This window comes from Amphimedon queenslandica, unplaced genomic scaffold, assembly GCF_000090795.2.
Source record: "Amphimedon queenslandica unplaced genomic scaffold, v1.1 AMPQUscaffold_13422, whole genome shotgun sequence".
NCBI lineage: Eukaryota > Metazoa > Porifera > Demospongiae > Haplosclerida > Niphatidae > Amphimedon > Amphimedon queenslandica.
Genome location: NW_003546342.1, coordinates 54,421 through 70,021, shown reverse-complemented (window position 1 = coordinate 70,021; position 15,601 = coordinate 54,421). Strand labels below are relative to the sequence as shown.

General features: G+C 34.7%; 1 long non-coding RNA gene across 1 annotated transcript in view; it reads right to left on the bottom strand.

Moving 5' to 3' along the window:
- The window catches only part of LOC109581746 (uncharacterized), a 7,137-nt gene extending 5,072 nt beyond the window's left edge, over positions 1-2,065 (bottom strand). Inside the window, exon 1 of the long non-coding RNA XR_002184754.1 lies at positions 1,963-2,065. This is a non-coding gene — a long non-coding RNA (uncharacterized LOC109581746). The remainder of the gene's footprint in view (positions 1-1,962) is intronic.
- Between the last annotated feature and the right edge of the window lie 13,536 nt (positions 2,066-15,601).

Genomic DNA, 15,601 nt, shown 5'->3' with positions numbered 1-15,601 from the left:
AAAAATAAAAAATTCTTGCCTAATTAATTTTGGCAATATTTAACCAAAGACCCTATAGACCAGTTGGTGCTAAGTATATTCATAGAATTTTAAGTATATTCATTGTGATACCGTAAATAAAGTAAAATTTTCTTGCTGCCATTTTGGAGTCCTAGCTCCAATGGTTGTCTATGGGGCGATCGTGAAAAGAGCTCATTCTCCAAAAACTGCTGTACTTATTCTTTACAACAATCTTGCTACTGCTTACTGACCATCATCCAGTTTCTATAGTTGGCTCACGGACTTTAATAAGTGCCACTAGAAGATATAGAAGCAAAGATATTACTTTCTCCCATTCTACTCTTAGTAACTAAGACTCCAAAATGGTGATAGGAAAATTTTACTTTATTTACGGTATCACGATGAATATACTTAAAATTCTATGAATATACTTAGCGCCAACTGGTCTATACTGTAGTAAAATGACAGGCGCTAGCTAACACATACATGTACATGCACACATTGTACGGTCATAATAAAAAGAGATAGACCTTTCATCTTGCTATCCCTAATCATCGTCATTCTAAATTAATTGGTCAAACTGTTTAACTAAAATGGAAACATTGTTTCTTTTTCAATTGCAAATTGAGGTCTAATTAAAAGAATTAGGCCAAATCAAAACACCAACTCAAAGCTGAATCCAAAATAACACATAATTATTATTATTTTACATGTATTAATGGATCTTTTATGAGCCTGATAATACATTGCTGAATAACTCAGTATAAAGTACTATCTATCAGAAAGTTTTTCCTATGACTTCAATTTTACTGGAATTAGAATTTTGCAGTTACATGCCACATTCAATAATGCATAACAGTTTTACTGCGTAAAAAATAAATCACAGCACAATTTTGAAACACAAAATTTTTCTGTTGCATAAATTTACAGTAAAGCATTATTTGATTCAATAAAACCATTCGGCAACCACTAATCATATTTACATATCTAATTAAGTGCATCATTACACGCATATACTTTAGCATTTTAAAACTTTAAAGAACTATATAGTGCACTGTTCATCAAGTTAGAATTGTGGGTTTTAATTGTCCGACCTTGCCAATGCAAAGGCATAAAAAATTAGTTTGGCATTTGGTCAAATTACAAATAATTAATTAAATTACTCACATAAGGCAACTTCACTTAAATTTAAACTTCAGTTAAATTTATACTTCTCCTTTTACAGGTCGGGCTAATGTGGGTGTCTGGGAAAACAGCTTATTAATAATATCATTGCAATAAAAATTTATGTGCGTACAAATAAAGTGAGGGTGCATGCTGAAATAGTGGGCGAGACTAATGCTGAAATAAAGAATGAAAGGCGAGTTCTTGTAATGCATTGTTTTTCGCAGAGGCGTATTTAGGGGGGGGGCTGAGGGGGCTTGAGCACCCCCCTCAGGCTCAGGGCTGGGCTCAGAAAAAATTACTGAAGTCCTGGACTCTTGCATCACTACCAAGCCTCTTAACAAAGTTATCTAGCCCCCTGATCATGATTTCAGCAGTTTCCAGTGTTTTAAGGAGCAATCAGAAGTACCAGTAATATAGCAGTATGCTTGAAATGATCTTGGCCCCACCCGTAATTGACGAAAATGCAGGAAAAGGCCGTTTTACCGCCGTAAAAGTGGGTGTGGCCAAAATCGCGGCGCGCGGCGCGCACCCTCCTTCTCCCATTCCTAGATATGCCCATTTCATGTGCTAGCGTTGCAATCAAAAGTACTATACAAACCAATAGCAAGAAGTGTTGATGTGTCAGAATAGCAAAAAGTTCTATAATGACACAATGACCCATCATACCATTTGTTTATACCGAGGTTTATACAGTACTTCCGGTCATGACGCCATGGTGCACAAACCCATCCTAAGTCAAGCAATAATGTATTATAAACCATTAAAACTTAAACTCAATTTTTGTTTAATACTGACCTGCAATCCAATCATTGTAGTCAAATTGCATGAACATGACGAATTTCAATGAAGTCTTTAGGAACTTGGTACAGTCTAAATATAACCGGGCGTGGTTAAAGGTGTGGTCAAAACTAGAAAATATTTCCTCGCGGGAGTTCCCGGGACGAAAGTTTTTTTGCTGAGCCTTTTCAACCAACATGAAACGACGTTCCTCTGCTAGCTTTGCTGGCAGTGGAAATTCAAGTAACAAGCGGAGGGATACTGGCTCTAGTCTAGGATTGAGAGGAGAAGATTTCGGTCAAAGAGTTCCTCCTATTTACGATATTATTAAGAATATTCTTCAAGAGTATCCAAGTGGCCAAATATTTAAGGTAATGAAATAGATAGCAGTCTAACTCTGTAGCTAGGGTATTTGTTCAGTTTCAGTTCTTAGTATAAATGTACATTGTACTGTATGCACATGTTACTTTATCTTGTTTTGATGCCGGAATCAATGGCATCAAGCCAGAAATAGAATGAAATACAGTTGAAAGTAGTAATGTTTTTTGTTTCTCTTTGTACCATTGATTTGTTTCATTCAATGTGTTTGCATTCAAAATGTATACTCACTGTTCAGATTTTAGAGTTTTATTGCCAAAAAGTGTATAGTTTCAGGTAGTGGACAACATTAGGTGCATTTATTGTTGGTTAATGTAATGTTTCTAAAATTCATATGGCTAATGACCATTTGGAATGATCCACAAAAGTTTCAAAAATTCAATAATCACTTTTTTTAAGTGTCACATTATCTTGTACACCAGATTTTCTTTTCAAATCACTGCCATATCTACATGTATGGCATGCTCGACTTGAATTTACTTTCCTGCTATCAACAAAAGTTTTACCTTCTAGTTGATTACTTCCTACTTGTTTGTTAAGTTTAATGTAAAATGGGCAGTACAGTTATAAATTTTTGTCTTAAAACTAATAAACTAAGTATACTAAAGCATTATTAAAATTACTGTACACACTTTTACTACATTTGTACAGGAAGTCATACAAAATGCTGATGATGCCCGAGCCACAGAGGTCAAGTTCTATCTTGACTATCGTAATCTTGAGACACTCCCCATTTCACTACTACAATCACAGTCAGGTGTTTCCGCTAGGGATCAAGAAGAGTTGTCAAAGCAGTTCACTGGTCCTGCTCTTCTTTCTTATAATAATGCACCTTTCAGAGAAGAAGACTGGGAAGGCATACAGACCACTTATCAGAGTGTAAAGGCGAATAGCCCAAATAAAGTTGGAAAGTTTGGAATTGGATTCAATTCTGTGTATCACATTACTGGTAAGTTAGCTTGTATAAACCGACACATCACATTATGTCAACTAATTGTTATTATAATTATCCACTTTCTCATAATAGACCTTCCAGTTATTATCAGTGAAGATACATGTGTATTCCTGGAGCCTCAACTATTAGTATGGAGTGGCATGTCTGGTCAGCGATATTCTTTAGAAAGTTTAAGTGATTATTGTACTGGAGCTGTTCTCCCATTTATTGGTATTGAGGGTTTTTCTAGTCGTTTATCTAATTTTAAAGGGAAAACAATTTTTAGATTTCCCCTGCGTAAAAAGCCATCAAAAATATGGGGCGAAATTTATGATATTTCAAAATTGGAATCACTATTAAGTTCATTGAAGCAAGAGGCTAAGTATTTGTTGCTTTTTCTAAGGTCTGTTTGTTCAATAGAAGTATTGAAAATTAATGCCAGAGGTGTAATATCATCAATATTTAATGTGAGCATTAGTCAAGAGCATCGTAGCCTACACATTCAAAATCAGCAAAAAATTTTGAGAGCCATTGAAGATCTTACAAGCAAAGCAAGCAGTTTAACACTATATGGGCAAATGCATATACATGTAGAGAGTTCTCATTTTAAAGTTGCTGTCAAAGATAATGAAACTCAAAGCCATATTAAGCATGAATTTTTAGTTATTCATCAGGTTGGCTCAAACAATCAGAAGGTGAGGCATCTAGCAGAAAAGCAGAATGTTCTTCCTTGGGTTGGAGTTGCTGTTGAATTGAATAATTTAATACCGAATTTTGGACGTATATTTTGTGTATTGCCATTGCCAGTTGAAGACAGATCACCATTTTATATACATGTTAATGGTACTTTTGCCATTAGCAGTAATCGACGATCCATAAAATGGGAAGCACAAGAGAGAAGACACGATGAACAGGCAATGTGGAACAAGATGCTGGTTGAAGACTGCTTGCCTTTTTGTTACTTTAAATTAATTTCCAAATTAATGGATATGAAATCGCCTGAAGTTTATAACTACTGGCCCGACATAGAAAAAGTAAGTGGCACACAATGGGGTGGCCTACTAAAACCATTTTACAATTTCTTATTTAGTCACAACAAAATAGTTTATACTCAGTTAGATGGAGGAAAATGGATTAATATTACAGAAGCTGTTTTTGCAGCTCATGATGTTCCAAAAGCTGTTATTGAGGCTCTATTGAGATGCAATGTTAATTTAGTCATGTTAAGTGGCAATTGCATTAAAGCTATTATAAACTACTATACTGGTACTAAGAATGATTTAAGTCCAGCATTAGCAAAAATATATTTAAAGCGCTATAAGTCAGCTTACAGCAGTGTAACAAGAAAGGATAAACTTGATATTTTAAGATATTGTTTAGTTGACAGTAATTATGCTGATTTAGTTGGTCTTTGGTTATTACCAATGGCTGATGGCTCTTTTCAGGAATTTAAAAGAATAGCATTGGAATCATCTAGTTATCTTTGCAGTCCAGATTATCCAAGCAGTTTGTTGCCTGGTTTAGAGTCTAAGCTTGTAAAAATGTATGATGAAGACCAAAAATTATATATGAGTCTTTATACAATAGCACTTTATGGTCAGACACAGCTAGTTTTACTTAATGAAATGAGAGTATCTACTTTATTAGTAGAATGCAACACAAGGTCATGGTCACAAGACCAATTGCGACACTTTTGGGAGTGGCTCAATAAAAGAAATTTATCTCCTTTTAAAAACAACAAAATTTTACCAGTAAAACTACCATCAGGTAGCACAAATGTTCTGGAGTTAAAAAGGCAAGCAGGAGTAGTTTATATCCCTCAATTTTTGTCTTCATTTGGGTCAAATAAGCAGATTGTTGCTGGTTTTAAAAAGTGTGGCATCAAATTTGCTGACTCTCGTGACTTTCCATACTTGTCTCATTCAGAACTTTCAGAATATATATATCAATTTGATCCAAATGAAATATTAGATGCAATGGAATCATTCACGTTTGGCAGTATAAATTTTTTACAAAATGAGGCTTTAGCACTTCAACAGTTTTTTAGTAGTTCTAGTTTTTATGACTTAAATAAGTTATCTACATTTAGTGAAATGCCTCTTTTTGAAGTTTTACAGTGCAGTGATTTAACTCGCTATTCGCTGAATTTAATTAAGTCATATAATAATCAAGTAATTGCTATGAACGGTAGGTATGAATTTAAAACAGATCTAATTGAAAAGTATCCTTTCATTATTGATACTTATAGCCACAATGATGTGCAATTGTTAAAAGCATTATATAATGCTAATGTCCTCTGCTTCATGAGTGAAACTGACTACCTTCTACAAATTGCGTTTCAGCAAATAAGGAATGGAAAATTTCATAATGTAGTTCCTTTTATGTTAAGTGTTCTTGACAATTTTAGCAGTCCTCGTTATAAGCAGCAAATAGCTGGTGCTTTAAGAGATTTGCCATTTATTAAGACTGCGTTATTGGGAGCATATAAGGCACCATGTAACCTGTTTGACCCTGAAAATGAGTTTCTTGTAAAATTATTCAATGGTGAGGATAAATTTCCTGGGGCAGAATTTAAACCTTATTTGCCTATTTTACGAGAATGTGGCTTAAAATTATCTGTAAGTGCTAGTGAAATTTATCAAATAGTCAACTCTATTTGCTTGCAATCCACAGCTGGTATTGGTATTGCAAAAACCAGTAGCGTGTTATATTCAAAAGCCATGGCAGTTTTGCGATATTTATCATCATTTCCTGATAAATTGAGTCAGAAAGTATCCACAAATTCATACTCACTATTAGTTGAATTAAAAAGGCTCAATGCACAGTCATGTTGGCTACCGGTAGCAAGTAAGCATCCTGATGAATATCCTTCCTGTTTAGAGTGGAGAGGCTCACAGTATCAGTTTTGTTTAGCTTCAGCTATGTCTATTGCTAATCCATTGATGTTAGTATCAGAAGACCTTTCTTCATCTCATTTACCATTAATAGCAGGCTCTCAAGCCTTATTTGTTGAAGGAGTTCCAGCTCAACTCGTGGGGCAACTGGGAAGATCTCAAGCTCTAATAACAGCCATTGTATCTCATTTTAATGAGGTAATTAAGAATGAACATAAAATACGAAAAGATCTTTTATTGAAAATTTCTGTTGAAACATATACCTATTTACAAGAGAATAGAGTGTTTTGTAGTGTAAATACTTTTGCCGCTATTGATAATTGGGTATTTATTAAAAACAAGTTTTTACGCCCACAGCAAATAGCAATAGAAGCTAATCCTAACTTTGAAGCAAATTTGGAACCATTTGTTTATGTATTACCAAGCAATTTGTCAAGTTTTGCAGATATATTTTCCTTATTTGGCATAAATCACCAAGTAACACCTCAACAGATTTTTGATGTTCTTCAGTCAATAAAATATGCTCCTCGTAATCAAATAAATGCTGCAAAAGCTTGGACAGTAGTCACAGCTATACTAGAATGGCTAGCAGAAGATATCAATAGAATTGGTGACGGCAATGTTCTTGTACCAGTTGAAAGTAAGTCCTCTTATCCTAATCTTATTCCTGCTGAAGAAGTGGCCTATACCAATAATGAAGTGCTTTGTAATATTGCTAATGCTTCAGGTGAAGAGTATCATCTAATACATCCAAAAGTGTCTCATTTGTCAGCAGAGCTGGGAATAGCTCCACTTAGTGATCAACTTAACATAACTGAAGATATATTTGATGATGCTGGTCAACATGAACCAATAACAACTCGTCTTAGAAATATTCTAAAAGAATATAAAGATGGTTTGACTATTATAAAGGAAATGATTCAAAATGCTGATGATGCTGGGGCAACTGAAGTCAATATATTATATGACAATCGAACACATTCAACTCAAAATTTAATACTTAAAGGAATGGCAGATAGTCATGGTCCAGCATTGATAGTACACAACAATGGTACTTTTACTAAAGAAGACTTTGAAAACATAACCAAACTAGCTGGTGCTACAAAAGCTAACCAGCCACTTAAAATTGGTAAATTTGGTATTGGTTTTTGTTCAGTGTATCACATCACTGATGTACCTTCCTTTGTTAGTGGCGAGTGGTTGTATATATTTGATCCAACACTTCAATTCCTTAAAGGTGTAGTCCATGATCAAAGCAAACCTGGTAAAAAAATAAAGTACCAGCAGTCAAAGATTTTTTCTAATTGTCAGGATTTGGTGCCTTATGAAGGTTTATTTGGCTTCAGTTCTTTATCAGATTATGAAGGGACAATGTTCAGGTTTCCTTTTAGAACAAGTGCCAGTCAGATTAGTTCTACAGTTTACAATGAACATCTTGTAGAAGATATAAAAAGAGATTTGATTGAGTGTGGTTCTAAATTATTGCTCTTTTTGCAGCACGTGAAGCGTATCACATTTAGTTCACTGAGAGGCAATGAGAAAATCATTGAAGTCTCAATTGATGTTAGTAGCAGTAGTAATGATGATATTCATGAAGTTGTGATCAACTCACCACATAATGGAAGTGGTACTGAACATTGGTTAATAGCTAGTCAAGAAGAGCAGTGGCGACACCAGAATAACATAGAACCAGCTGTGGCCTCTGTAGCATGTCAACTTGATAGAATCAACTCAAATTGTTATAAGTGTAAGGAAATAGAAGGAAATGCATTTTGTTTTTTGCCATTAGCATTGCCTAGTACTGGCTTACCAGTACATGTCAGTGCTAATTTTGCTGTTATGAGTAACAGAAGTGGTATTTGGACTGAAGTTTTATCAGGTACAGTTACTGATTCAAAAGAACGATGGAACAAAAACCTAATGGAAAAAACTATACCAGAAGCTTATTGCAAATTACTTCAAAAATTGCAAGCAATGCACTGCTCAGGAACTTTACTTAACTATGAGTTTTACTTTTTGTGGCCTCTTGCTAAATGTATGAAATATCCATGGGTCTCTCTTGTTGAACCTTTGATTAATATACTATCAGAACAAAAGCTCTTCTACTCGGCTTCTTTAAATAAATGGCAGACACTAGAGCAGTCTTGTTTTATTCCTTCACCATTATTCTCAATAGCTGGTAAGTGTTCCTTTCCTGAAGAGGCTCTTTCTATTCTTCAATTACCTGTAGTTTCCTTACCACCTGACCATATGCAGCAGTTACAGAACTTGAATGATAGCCTACATGTTCTTAATGAAAATGAGTTTACTAGCTGCTTTTTATCCAATATAGCATCATTTGATGCACACATACAAATTTGCAATGAAATTATTTTCTGTATGTTATTAGCTATTGCCATGTCAGAGGAAATAGATCCAAATAAATATGAGAATGTCAAAAGTGAAGTTAAAAAATTTCCATGCATTCCATGCTCTCCTAATGGCATGAACTTAAAGGTAGCCAACCAACTAATTGATCCAGTTGTATTTACAGACATATTTGACCCTGATGATGCCACATTTCCTTTAGCAAGCTTTTGTCAAAATAATTTGGTACGTAACTTGTTACTTGAGTTTGGAATGATGTCAAAGAAGCTATCAATGGACATTATTATTAAAAGTGCTGAAACAATTAGATCAATAATTGTTATTGACAAAAGTAAAGCAATGAAAAGAGTAAAAGCTATACTGCAATATATAACATCTCCTGTGCCTGATGAGCTAAAGAAGATGAGATTCTTACCTGTCTTACCAAAGCCTGAAGATTACTTCATGCATTGGAAGGGTGAGGGTCACATACTACTGTCTCCTAATGAACTAATTTGTGATTCACGTAGTACAGCAAAAAGCACTGCTCTCACAGTTGGCTCTCAAAGAGCAATACTTAATACTAATTCTGTCAGTGATGGAGGTTGTGGAACTGTAGGACAAAGGGTGATCAAGTTATTAGAAATTGCTACTAAGCCATCATTTGATGAAGTTCTGGAACACTTTAACACTTTGATTCATTCATTTAAACCATCTGCATCTAGAGAAATCATTTATGAAATGTGCCGTGTCATATATACTTTCTTTGATGAATCACTCGAAAATCGTGTACTGTATCAATCATTATCAAAATATAGCAATAAGCAATTTATATGGACAGGTAAAGCTTTTGTTTGTCCACGGGATGTAGCTGTTAACTGGAAGCATGATGATGGCCCTTATCTTTACAAACTTCCATCAATGCTTTCCGAACAAAATAATCTTTTGTCGTGTCTTAAAATTAAGAAAGATTTTAACTATGAGGACATATTGGTAGCTTTTGAGAAAATGTATAAAGAATTTGAGTCACATCAACTTCAAGAAAGTGTTCGAGATATTGCTTTGAGCATGATTTCAGAGTTAAATTCAATGACCATTGATTCATCTCAAGTTTCAGATTATAAGAGAGATATTATACTTATTGATAATTCTTTTACTCTTCGACAAGTCAGCCAATTATCCTTTAATGATTCACCATGGCTACCACCAGACAATGAGAGCTTCTTTGTACACAATAAACTAACTCGAGAAGTAGCATTGACACTTGGTGTTAAACCCACGTGTAGCAGGTTTTTGAATAAATTTGCCCCTCAGTCACAGCAAAGTTTTGTTGGGGTTCCCTTTGGTCAAAAGGAAGAACTTACTCGACGTATTAGGAATATACTGCAGGAATATCCACTTGATGCAACATTTCTTAAAGAACTACTGCAAAATGCTGATGATGCTAAAGCTACTAAAATACGAGTAATACTTGATAAAAGACAGCACAAGAAAGAAAAAGTACCTTCAGAAGAATGGGGAAAAGAATTACAAGGACCTGCCCTACTGGTATGGAATGATAAGGAGTTTAGTGATGCAGATTTGGAGGGTATTCAGAAGTTGGGTCTTGGTTCTAAGCGTGACGACGATGAATCAATTGGCCAGTTCGGTATTGGTTTTAATGTAGTATATCACCTGACTGACTGTCCTAGTTTTATTACTAGAGGAAACACACTCTGTGTATTTGACCCACACTGCAGATACATACCAGAAGCAGATCACTCCTGTCCTGGAAGACGATATAACATTGATGATAACTTTTTAGAAGGTATGAGTCATCTTAAATCCAGCTTTCTTCGGGTTTCACCATCTAACATTCATTTGCCTGATAATTTGACAACTGGTACTCTCTTTAGATTCCCATTACGAACACAAAGTGGACTCCAATCAACTGAATTGTTAGACAAAACAGCTTTCAAAAAACACATTTCTGTCAGTGTAATGGAAGAGAAGCTCACTAATTGGGTGAATGAAATTGAAGATGCTCTTCTATTCTTGAATCACATCAAAAAATTTAGCTTCTATATTATTGATGATAAGCACAGCTCATTAAAGCTGAGCTATGAAATAAGTATTTCAGAAGAAGACCAACAACAGAGAGAAGGATTCCATCAGAAGCTGCTTTCTTTCAAAACTAGCAAAGAGCCATTTATTGTGACATATCCAATACAGCTTACTATTGTGAAGCCTCATAATGGAGAAGTTACTAAAAGGTGGCTCATTCAAAATGGAGTTGGTAATTTATCAAAATCTCCAACAGAACAGTTATCACTTGATAGAGTTCAGCCAAAGTATGGCATTGCAGCTCCTTTAGATAGAGATACTCGTATATATGGTCGTGTTTTTTGCTTTCTGCCATTGCCTGTGTTTACAAATCTTCCAGTACATGTCAATGGTCAATTTGCTCTAAATAACAATCGTCGTTCACTTTGGAATGGAGACAAGGAAGACAATAAGATAAAATGGAACAGATTTATTATACAAGCTATAGCATATTGCTATGCATTGCTGTTAGACAAAGCTAGATCTTATTTTATATCTGAGTCTGAAAGTTATTCTTTACGAGATTTTTCCTCAATTATTAACAGTTAATATGATCTTTTTCCTCTATTTGATAAAGGTGGTGATAGTGAAAGATTAGAGGGTGACTGGCATAAATTAGTTCTTAATGTAGTGCAACATCTTTATGATTCTAATATATCTGTTCTTGCAATTCAGGCCCTGACGTCACAAAGTAAGGTAAAAGTCGAGTGGCGTTCGTTGGAAAGTGATAATGGATTTACCCAGGTATACTTTCAGCCTGAGCATGTTAAGAGTATAATACCTGTTGTAAATAAAATTCAAATGTCAGTAACTTGTGCACCTCATTGTATCTATCAAACCTTTAAGAAAGTATATCATCCTCCAATAATAAGTCCAATGTCTGTATTTTCCTTTTATACTAATTTTTCTTCTTTGATTTTGACATCTGGTGTACCAGTTAAGCTACAGGAAAGTCCTTTTCAAACTATTCAATGCTTTCAAGAATTTCTTAAATATATTTTATGTCATTCCTCTGAATTTCCAAAATCTCCTAATGGCTATCCACTCTTGCTCACATCTGATGATATTCTTAGAAATTTTAATGAGAACGACCAAGTACTTTATAGTAGCTATTTCTCACTTTTTTCTAAAAGTAAAGCTAAGTTCTTGCATCCAGAACTCTTCAAAATATCTCTTTCACAGCGCTATTTTCTCAGTAAAAGTAACAGCAGTTTATTCAGTCAAATATCGAAGTTACTTCACAATAATTTACCATCAAAATTAAAAGGAAATGAAGCACCCAGCAATGTTATTGATGGTCATACCCTAAAGAAATTATGGGAATGCATTACAACAGATGACTATTTCATTGTCTATCAGAATAAAATTGTTCAGGAGTGGGCCTTGTTACCAGCTAGGAATAATAAATTCTACAGTTATGCATCTGGTGTATTGCCAATTGTTGAACCAGTCATAATGCACGTATTGCACGATGCTTTTAATGTTTTAAAGGATTTGAATGTCCCTATACTTATATCTGAAGGATACCCTCAAGCAATATTTAATTATTGTCCTAGCATGACACAATACAATAGTATTTTGGATGTCATCTTTCATGTATGCAGACAAGATGAGCATTACTTTACCCAAAAAGTTACAACACTAAATGACTCACAAATTCAGGTTATAATGTCATACTTCAATGAAACTTCATTTCATAATAACACGAAGATTTTAGACAAGATCCTATGCCTCCCTTTGTTCAAAAGTATTAATGGAACAGTCACAAAGTTAGTTGAAAAACATGTTTGTCTTTGGCCTGATGACCCTCAATTCCCACTAGAAGCACATGATAAGTGGGCACCTATTGACAGAATAGTCTTCTTAGAAAGAGATGGATCTTGGAAATGGTTATGTCAAAATAATTTTTCTATTCTTGGTCAGGAGTTGTCACCTACTGAAGTGTATTGTGACATAATTTTTCTAGTATTTGACAAACTAAATTTTGATGAACGAATGTGTCACATGGAATACATTAGGAAGAGTCTCTTTCCTAATTTAAAACATGCTTTACAAATGACAGGGAAACAGAGTGAACAAGCTAAAAAGTTTGTTAACTGTGCAAGGAATTTGCCATTCTTAGTTTCTCATTCAAATGACGATGAACTTTATCCTGTTAATCATTTTGTTGATCATACCATGGAGATATTCAATTCATTCTCTGACAGGTTTCATTTCCTTGCTGAAGAATATAGAAAAGAAGAATGGCTTGATTTCCTGAGGTTTATTGGTCTTCGTACTAAGGTAGCACCAGAGGAATTTGTAGAATTTTGTGATGAAGTGTCAAAAAATCATTGCAAAGATACCTCTACTGTACTTGTGGAATACCTTTTTTCAACTAAAGCCACTGCTATCCATAAGTCACCAGCACTCTTGTCTAAAATTTGTGAAATTCCTTTTGTTTGTACTGCTGATTTGAGTCCATTATCATGGATTGCTCCACCTTACAGTGCAGGTTTTACTTGTTTAAATGAAGCTGTTGGATATGAAGATGCTCCACTTCTGTGGACTGTTAGACCAGTTATAAAATTGCCAAAATACTCTATAACTGTGCTTAAAAACAGAAAAGGGAAAATTGTAATGGAGCCATCTGTCACAGATGTTTTTGAAAACATAATTAATATTTCAAAATCAGATTTGGCTGACTTTAACTTAATGTCAACATATAAACTACCATCTGTATCAAGAACTAGTGATAAAGCATCTATAGTAAAGGTTATTAAAGACAACATTACATTTATTCTTGATCATAACAGCAACCTATTAAAAGAGCTATCTTCAATTCCGTTTATTCCAGTAAGTGCTGAACGTAATGATGATCTCGAGATTAGCAAGCCTGTACTTTTAAACTCAATGCAAGTCATCATGTCTGCTCATTCACCAGGATCTGAACAAAGCACAAGATTCTGTCCTTATATTAATGATTTGCCGATCAGTTTGCATGATTCATATTCTGCATTGTCAAAAGCAGGAGTCACATATAAAGTGGAACTAAAACATATACGATATATGCTAGAGAAGCTCCATCAGCAATGTAAAAATATTAACAATCCTAATGATAAAAAATTAGTAAGAAATGCAATGCAAGCACTCTTTGAGTTATTAAAAGATGTGACACAAGAAACTGAAAAAATACTGGAGCCTTTGTATCTACCGTCAATTGATGATCAATTAGTTTTATCAACAAAGCTTGTCTATCTTGATAGAAAGGTATATTTCAACCATGAATCTGAGTGGGACTTTTCTAATTCACAATTTAAACTATTTTATATTCCTTTATCTGATAATGAGCTCTCAGAGAAAGAACTGTGTTGCAAGTTGCCCAAAAAGCTATCTCCAAAGCGTTTATCTTCTGTTAGTCATGATGAGCTTGAATCAGGTACTACACTGCAGTCCCACAGCAGGCTTTGTGAACAGCTAAAGTATCTGACAAACTTTTGTTCTTATTATACTGATGGTGTAACAAAAATATTTGTGAAGGTTTTACCACATCTATCAGAACCAAATGCTATTGCATTGGTTAATTTTATTAAAAATCTTAAATTTGAAACAGTCACTGATTTCACCACATGTGTAATGATAGATTCTATAAAAGTTGGAATAATAAAACCCAAGTTTCTTTTTATAAATGAAGATGGCATTTATACTTTGTACAGCAGTGATGAAATTAGTAATATAAGTAAGACATTACGAAAAGGTCTTGCTCATGAACTCTGTAATGTATTGGCACGAGCTGTAAATGATGAAGCAATAAAGTTGGATGAAGTAATTTATGAATTTCTTGATGTTCAGACTGAAGAAGATTTCAAGTTGTTTATGGAAGAATATGGTCAGAATGCCATTGTAAATAATGAATATGAAATCAATGCTGATGATAGCATGCCAGAGCCTGGACAACCCATGGGAAGGTACTGGGAGTCATTTCTTTTTCAAAATGCTGATAATATATTTCGTCCTCAAGAGTGGGTTGGGTATGAGAGAAAGGATGATGATTTTATATGGGCCATCATACTTCATGAAGTACAGCAAGAAGATGCAGAGAATCAATACTCAAAAAAATATGCCATTCAGATTGATAATGAAGATGAAATCCATGAAGAGATTGTATTTATACTCAGCTTGTTTAAGCTTGTACGTCATGAGGCACCACTGGCTAGTCCTAATCATCATCAAGGAATAGCACTACATAGTGGGATTCATCAAGCTACTAGTGAAGCAAGAGCTGAAACTGAGAATGATAATCTACGCAGTCTAAAGAAGAAAATATGTGAGCAGCTTAGGCTATTGTGGAGACTACCAGACACTGAAAGGAGAAGAGGGGTGAGGCGGTTGTATCTACAATATCATCCTGATAAAGCTGATCCATCTAAGGTGAGTATTTATGAAGAGGCTTTTAAATTTTTTAAGTCTCAGATCAATCGTATGGAGAACAATCTCCATCCTGATGTTACTGAATCTTCTAGTCACCATACAGAAACTAACTTTGGATCACATTGGGAATCTAATTTTAACCAGTGGGATAGAAGTGCACGCAATAGAAGATATGGACATAGCGGAAGTGGAGGAGGAGGTAGTTTTGGTGGCAGTAGTTTTAGTAGACCTCAACAGAGCAATACAACACAAGATAGAGTACATTATCAATGATCGTACACCATCAATTTTCGGACACTTGTTTTAGGAAAACTATACATTGCCATCTCATGAAACTGCAAAGTATTATAGCAATAGTTATCCTTTATTTGCGTGACAAAACTTGTAGCTCTAGCAAGAGTGCATAGAAAGTTATAAGCTCTCAAAGCGTGGTGTCCGACAATACCAATGATCGGCCAAAATTCTCAATCTTCGGACTGTCATTTCTGAACGGCAGCAAAGGATAGTTTTAGAAGATCACTATGATAACTTTGTAGGCCTGTCTTTAAACTAACTATCACCATCCGGATCTTTTTGATAGCTGTCTTTTTGACAGAGATAATGGCCACTAAAA